The sequence below is a fragment of the Schistocerca nitens genome, chromosome 3 (assembly GCF_023898315.1).
Source record: "Schistocerca nitens isolate TAMUIC-IGC-003100 chromosome 3, iqSchNite1.1, whole genome shotgun sequence".
Taxonomy (NCBI): domain Eukaryota; kingdom Metazoa; phylum Arthropoda; class Insecta; order Orthoptera; family Acrididae; genus Schistocerca; species Schistocerca nitens.
Genome location: NC_064616.1, coordinates 700,200,883 through 700,209,466, shown reverse-complemented (window position 1 = coordinate 700,209,466; position 8,584 = coordinate 700,200,883). Strand labels below are relative to the sequence as shown.

Genomic DNA, 8,584 nt, shown 5'->3' with positions numbered 1-8,584 from the left:
TATCTTTTACGTACTTTCCTGTCTTTTACGCCTTACATATTGAAGTTTTTGGTTTTTCGCTATTGATTGTAGTAGCTCAGACTAGGACCACCCTCAGTTATTTATTGTGTTCATTTTCGATTATCCTTCCAGATAACTCGATATTGACCTACCCGGGCGTTTTTTGAGCCAATAAAAAGCATTCTGTAACGTTGGATTGACTTTTAATATCAATTCCAAGGGAAGGTTGCTGTACCACTGCGCCACAGTTGACTGGAATAGATTTTACTAGTTAATTTACTTCGTAATCTTATTATGTTTGTGAAGATCTCTGAGAAATTTTATCAAGTTCTTCCAAAATTGGAAATAACGCTCTCTTCATAATCTTTATATTAAAAAATACAGGGTATGGGTGTTGTGCGGTGCCGACGTCTCACATTGGTGACGTCAACTTTTTTTCAGAGTATATTTGGTGTCCTAATTACTTACAGAATACACTAACCTTCAGCGTAAGGTTTTTTCTGCATGTGTGCTACTTCTTTTCACAGATTCTGCGTTGTATACTAATGTAGAAACTTTGTAGCTGTAACACGATGGAAATTCATCTTTCATTATAATTTGTGGCGCCTTCAGTATGAGAAATACACAGATTAATGGGTTAGTATGAGGTAGCCTCCCCCATATATTTCTCTGTCAACAATATTACTCTACTTGGTTATTTTCTATAGTGTCGCAAGCGAATTACGTGTTTGTTACGACTATAATATCAGAATTTGTAAATACTGAGCGTACAGCCACACAAGATTGACTACATGCATCCAAGGCTGCAAAGCCAATGCACTCTCAGTGATCAAGTAGACTGAACAGCTTGCCGTACCACGTAACACGCCAATCAGCATTGTGCAGTTACAGTAGAAGCTAAAGACAAACATCGTTTCCCCACATAACGAGTCCTTTACAATCAAATGAAAAACTTTTCTTCACTTCTCCACCATACTAAAACGAAAGATGCTTATAAATGAAGTAACTGTAGAGGTTTGCTGAGAGCTAGTGCAAGAGTTCTCCCTAGTGAGTGTCGTTCAGTACTCGTTAGCGGCATCCGCCTTAACATATGTCATATATTTTACAATTCTTCCTCGACGGTAGAAAAATGGCTCTGAAAGTGATCAGTAGTTTCCGCTATTTCTCTGTCTTCTTACGTTTCTCTACAGTCAACTTGGTGAAAACAAATGTGAATAAGAGAAAGGGATGGCCAGCAATTACGTGACCAATGTTACGTTGGTCTCGGGGCCAGCAGCAGAATACAAGAAGTGTTGGAATACATCCCTAACTTCGTACTGAAGGCAGTGGACAAATACGGTACTGTGAGAAATAATATCGCCTGTATATTGAAATGACTCCAGCTTTAATGTCTACATCTACATGCATCTACATGATTAATCTGCAATTCACATTTAAGTGCTTGGCAGAGGGTTCATCGAACCACACCCTACTGCAAACCGACGTCAATGATATAGGTCTGTAGTTCGATGGATTACTCCTACTACCCTTCTTAAACACTGGTGCGACTTGCGCAATTTTCCAATCTGTAGGTACAGATCTATCGGTGAGCGAACGGTTGTATATGATTGCTAAGTAGGGAGCTATTGTATCAGCGTAATCTGAAAGGAACCTAATCGGTATACAATCTGGACCTGAAGACTTGACCGTATCAAGCGATTTGAGTTGCTTCGCAACCCCTAAGGTATCTACTTCTAAGAAACTCATGCTAGCAGCTGTTCGTGTTTCAAATTCTGGAATATTCCATTAGTCTTCCCTGGTGAAGGGATTTCGTAAAACTGCGTTCAATAACTCCGCTTTAGCGGCACAGTCGTCGTTAACAGTACCATCGGCACTGCGCAGTGAAGGTATTGGCTGCGTCTTGCCGCATGTCTATTAAAATATTGGGCAATAGCGCACTCGAAAGTACTATGGAAAGCGTTATGTTACAGATTGGTTTTAGAACATGACGCTAACTCTTAAGGTGTCTGTATAGAATAATTACAGTGATAAATGTGTTAGTGTATTAGAAAATGCGTTATTTATAGCTGTACTAAACTATAAGAGGCTATCAAAAATTTCCCGTTAGAAGGAAGTACAGTCCAGAATCGGTATGCCAATGAGGCAGAATCACCGTGTGCGTTGAGGCAATCATCCCACCGACGCAGTAGGTTGAAGATTCCCGTTTGGTAAAAAACCGTGTTTGTTGCGGGAAGGAAGTCCGTAGCTACGACTGGAATCCTCTTCCGATAGGAATCGTGGACCATTCAAGGCATTTTATAAGGGACCGAAGGCATGATAATAGTATGGGGAAATGGTTCGAATGGTTCAAACGGCTCTGAGCACTATGGGACTTAACATCTGAGGTCATCAGTCCCCTAGAACTTAGAACTACTTAAACCTAACTAATCTAAGGACATCACACACATCCATGACCGAGGCAGGATTCGAACCTGGGACCGTAGCGGCCGCGCGGTTCCATACTGAAGCGCCTAGAACCCCTCGGCCACAGGGGCCGGCCAGTATGGGGAAAGATCAGGTCTATACGTCGGGTGCTTGAATGTCTGCCACTTGAGTTGGCGTAACTTTTACGTTACGACATATGCCATATGGGGACGTGCGGTATCATGATCTTGGCACACCATTCCACAACGGCCGTTTTCGACAGACAAGCTGTTCCAAACACAGTCTTCATTCTCCGATGGATGGCTGCCGGTATTTGCTCTTCGGCTGTCAAGAAACGAAGAACAACACGTTGGTCCTGTTTGGACGCATTTGGTAATAAAGTCGCCAAAGTTCACGTTGCCGCATTTACCGCACACGCGTCAGAAAGACTCGAATGCGTCACTAATCCCTTGACACATGTCGGTGCTTTTACACCCGCAACTGAGTCGCGCTACGTTGCATATCCGCTACAGCAACATCCCAAACGTAAACTTTTTGAGCTCCCCTCATATAACACACACACACACACACACACCAGCAGACAAACATTGTCATCCCACATCAAACTTCCTTCAGGTATGCCATATCCAACTGAAGACACGATTAGGGACGTAAAGCTACCAAATTGTGCGGTATTGATTGCTACATTTCACCAGCTATTCCAAAGTATATAAGGCACTGTCTGTATGATCGAAATCGGGCTATTTAGCGGATCTTTCCAGTTGTTATAGTGCGCTTCAGTGTCCGTCAGACCAGGAATGGCTTCGTTAGGCTCATTGAATACGGTGGTTGTCTCTTCAAAAATGGCTCTGAGCACTATGGGACTTAACGTCTGAGGTCATCAGTCCCCTAGACTTAGAACAACTTAAACCTAACTAAGTAAGGACATCACACACATCCATGCCCGAGGCACGAATCGAAACTGCGACCGTAGCAGCAGCGTGGCTCCGAACTGAAGTTCCTAGAATCGCTCGGCCACATCGGCCGGCGTTGTCTCTTGGAATATGGGATTGTCCACAGCAGACATATAAATCTATTGAAGAAGGGGTTGCAGCAGTAAGAATAACACACGGACCAGTCACATTAACGTAACCAGCGCCTATGTTCGACGTCAACGTGCAATAACTACACACAGACTGCAGGTAGCAGCACTACCAAGGTATATAAAGCGTGTAGGGAAGACGCAGATAACAGTGCAGTCGTCGTAATGTGGAAAGAGAACGATTTATATGACGAACAAAAGTTCGTAATTATTGGCTTTTGGGGCAATTGCGGAAACATTTTCAGAAGGGCTAAGTTTTAAACTGTTCTTGTGCCGGCGTGGATACAGTTACCATACATGGAAAAATGGCGCTATCCAAAACAGGATCCGAGGCAACTGTGGTTACCCAAGGGCCGCGCGGGATTAGCCGAGCGGTCTGGCCGCTGCAGTCATGGACTGTGCGGCTGGTCCTGGCGGAGGTTCGAGTCCTCCCTCGCGCATGGGTGTGTGTGTTTGTCCTTAGGATAATTTAGGCTAAGTAGTGTGTAAGCTTAGGGACTGATGACCTTAGCAGTTAAGTCCCATAAGATTTCACACACATTTTTTGTTTCCCAAGGGCTATAGATGACAGAGCTGAACGACAGCTGCGTAAATGTGTACGGGCGAATATACTACGTGCAACTGTTGAGTAACTGACCACCCAGATTAACCAAGGGGCTACTGACAGTGTCTCCTCTACATCTACATTATTTCTCCCTATGTAGGTGGGTGCCAACAGAATGTTTTCGCAATCGGAGGAGAAAACTGGTGATTGCAATTTCATGAGAAGATCCCGTCGCAACGAAAAACGCCTTTGTTTAGGTTATTTGTAATTGTAAACCCTAAGTATTTAGTTGAATTTACAGCCCTCAGATTTGTGTGACTTATCGCGTAATCGAAATTTAGCTGATTTCTTTTAGTACTCATGTGAATAACTTCGCACTTTTCTTTATTCAGGGTCAATTGCCACTTTTCGCACCATACAGATATCTTATCTAAATCATTGTGCAAGTTGTTTTGATCATCTGATGACTTTACAAGACGGTAAATGACAGCATCATCTGCAAACAATCTAAGACGGCTGCTCAGATTGTCTCCTATGTCGTTAATATAGATTAGGAACAATAGAGCGCCTATAACACTTCCTTGGGGGACGCCGGATATTACTTCTGTTTTACTCGATGACTTTCCGTCTATTACTACGAACTGTGACCTTTCTGACAGGAAATCACGAATCCAGTCACACAACTGAGGCGATGCTCCATAGGCACGCAGTTTGGTTAGAAGACGCTTGTGAGGAACGGTGTCGAAAGCCTTCTGGAAATCTAAAAATATGGAATCAATTTGACATCCCCTGTCGGTAGCACTTATTAAGTCATGAGTATAGAGAGCTAGTTGTGTTTCACAAGAACGACATTTTCTGAATCCGTGCTGACTATATGTCAATAAATCGGTTTCTTCGAGGTACTTCATAATGTTCGAATACAGTATATGTTCTAGAAAGACTGTTCAACAAACCTTGCTGATTAAGGGCCCCCGCGGCAGGCGCCTGGTTCATGCACCGATGCTGACTGCTGTTAATCGGATATAAAGGCAGTAATTCGTACATCAGTACCGCAACTGGACGACCACTGAGTGGCGACAGGCGGTCTTTTAGGTTGGATCACGTTTTATGCCCCATTGGACAGATAGCCGTTGGTGTGAACGGTGTGAAACGTCTGAAAGCAAACACCATGCAATAATCCTTCGAAGGTCCAGGTCGGAGGAGGGAACCTTATGGTCTGGCGAATGTTTTCGTGGCATTCCCTGGGTGATGTCGTCATTCTAGAAGGCACAGGCACATCTGATCAACACAAGTATGCAAATACTCTCGGTACGATGTCATCTACCAGCAGGAGAATGCAGCGTCACACACAGCTCACAGTGTACGTGTGTGGTACAAAGAGCACCAGAATAAGTTTACCGTACCGCCCTGGTCACCATACTCCCCGGATTCAAACACAATCGACTGGGCTGTTCACGCCATGTATGCTGAAACGAGAAACCTAGCGCAGCTAGCAACGGCACTCGACTCGGGATGGCTCCACTTCCCTGTCGATACCTTCCAAAACTTCATTTACTCTCTTCGTGCACGTCTCGCGGCGGTGTGCGCTGCAAAAGGTGGTTATTCAGGCTTTTGTCAGGTGGTCACATTAATATGACTGGATAGCGTATGCGGTGTTCACCCAAGGCGCTATGTAAGTACCTTTGTAATGGTCATAAATAATTCATCACAGTTTAACAGTGAGGTTCATACCTATAACGGCCGACGGCCTTGCTGCAGTGGTAACACCGGTTCCCGTCAGATCACCGAAGTTAAGCGCTGTCGGGCTGGGCTAGCACTTGGATGGGTGACCATCCGGTCTGCCGAGCGCTGTTGGCAAGCGGGTTGCACTCAGCCCTTGTGAGGCAAACTGAGGAGCTACTTGATTGAGACGTAGCGGCTCCGGTCCCGGAAACTGACATAGGCCGGAGAGCGGTGTGCTGACCACATGCCCCTCCACATCCGCATCCAGTGACGCCTGTGGGTTGAGGATGACACGGCGGCCGGTCGGTGCCTATGGGCCTTCATGGCCTGTTCGGGAGAAGTTTAGTTTTAGTTTTAGTCCATACCTATAACACTAGAGGGAAAATCACGTTTATTGCTCATTATTAAAGCTGTCATTGGATCAGAAAGGAGTTCAATTCGCAGCAACAGAGATCTTTGATCATTTTCCCAATAACAGAAAATGTCTATCAGGTAGCAAAGAAAATTTTGTATCCAACTCAAAATCATTTCTCCTGCATAGCTCTTCCTATTCTATGGACTAATTTATAATTAAAAACTGGTAGCCTGTAATTGCATGAGTAGGACTGAAAAATAACGAGTTCATTAGTGTTAACTCTAATCACGTGTAGATATCCTATAAATTGACTCATTCCAGATCATTTCGGTAAGATAACCGATCAAATAATCCATTGAACATGGAACTAACTAACTAAATAACTAACCGAGAATACTGAAACATACAATCTGATTCATTTTCACGGTAATCTGAATAAATGAGTCCATGATATGAAGAAGACAAAAACATCATAGAATCAACTCCAGCCTGAACCACGTCCTCTAAACAGGTTAAAGGCGTTGTTACTCCGTCAAGGATCCTCGGGGCCCAGCATCATTTCAAAAGAGCCAAAACTGCAATTCTTTGGACCATACAACACGCTTCCACTCACTTAACGTCCAGTTCCTGTATTGTCTCACCTGCTGGAGAAGTGCAACGTCACATACCGTTGTGAACAAAGGCCTTTTCCGTGGTACCCGACTCTAAATGTTCATTGTCTGCGGTTCCCTTCGGAGTTTTTGCTAGGAAACCGGTCGAGATGGTCCTACATTCAATGACAGCACAAATTCCTGTCCGTCTTGAAACCGATTATCATTGATACGGCGTGACACAGCGTCTCCAGTCCTTTTCGAGAAGGTCCTTTATACAGCCACACTTGTTACGCCGTGTTACATGAATTTCAGTGGCACATTATTCCCTGTGGACACGTCAGACGGTCGGCGGTGATACACCGACAAACCGGACAACGTCATTCACGGTGTGGTCATGGGTACGTCTAAATAAGATAGCTGCTTTTTGCAATTCTGTCACGTCTCCATGTGGACCCGTCTTACTGCACTGATTCCATGCAACCGACTGTCACATTCGCACCACTTCACTGCCATGACTTGCGTCATCTGTAGAGCGCCACACGGCTGGCTTGTACCAGTTCTACATAACACAGGGGATTCCCGATCCGTCTATACTTCTAAAGGGGTAAGTGTCATCCAGTGTGCTTACCTCCTCAGTATGAAGGGTAGTTTTGGTTGACTGCAGTGCTTTATTATTCCTAAGTCTTACTTGATGCACTGGGTCCTTATCTTCCTCGAACATTTGAACTAACTTATCCAACAAATTACAGATGGACCTATAGTTCAACGTCGACCCCCAAAATAAGGTGTAACTAGGCATTTCTCAGATATACAAATAATTCGAGGCGAAATAACGAGAACGGAGCATTGAACCCCGAATTTCTGGATACCCTAAAAACGGTAATCAATCTGATTCTAAAATGTACTATGAAGTAAGAGAAAAGTAAAAAAAAGTTAATCCTCTTATGTACTAAAGCATTTTTAAGTGGATGACTGACGCGTGCAGCAAATTAAATCCGACAACACTGTACATCTATTTATACATCCACATCCATACTGCACAAGCCACCATATGGTCCATGCTGGAGGGTACCTTGCACCACTACCGGCCATTTCCTTTCCTGTTCCACTCGCAAATGGAGCGAGGGGGAAACATCTGTCTATATTACGTAAATTTAAGCTGGAGGGGGGAAGAAAGGAAAGCAAAAGAACTAATGATATCAGCTACATTGGGGCTTAATGCGGAATCAGTGGTGACGAATGAAAATATGTGGCAGACTGGGACTCGAGACTGCGATCTCCTACTTTCTGGGTTGTTGTGTTAACCACTGCGCCACCTGGATACAATGTTTATCGTACAGCGTGGACTATCTCGGCACGCTCCACTGCGACTCACATTCCCATGTAGTGCCACCTATCCGCAGTCCACACCCAAGTCATCCATGCCACCTAATTGTTAGATTCCCACTGGAGGTCGGACGTAGATGTGCATCTGCCGAGAAGGTTGTGGATACGTTGCCCATTGAAGCGAATCGATTATATGAATGCGTGGTGTCTGCTCTTTCGGACATTTCCCCCTCCACCTTCAATTTGCGTAATATGTGTCACAGCTACAGATTTCGCGTGGTGTCTGTTCTTTTAGACATGTCCGAAAGAACAGACACCACGCGTTCACATCACTGTCTATACGCTTCCGTACGATCCCTAATTTGTCTTTTATTCGCTGTCGGCATGCAAAACGTACGTTGGCGACAGTAGAATAGTTCTGCAGTCAACCACAGATGCTGTTTCCTTAAATTTTCTTAATGTGTTTCGTGAAAACAACGTCGTCTTCCCTCCCGAGATTTCCATTTAAGTACACGAAACATCTCCATAATACTCGTGAG

At 44.4% G+C, this 8,584-nt stretch overlaps 1 pseudogene; it reads left to right on the top strand.

Moving 5' to 3' along the window:
* Positions 1 to 5,788: 5,788 nt before the first annotated feature.
* LOC126250018 (5S ribosomal RNA) lies at positions 5,789 to 5,906 on the top strand (annotated as a pseudogene).
* The last annotated feature ends 2,678 nt before the right edge of the window (positions 5,907 to 8,584 follow it).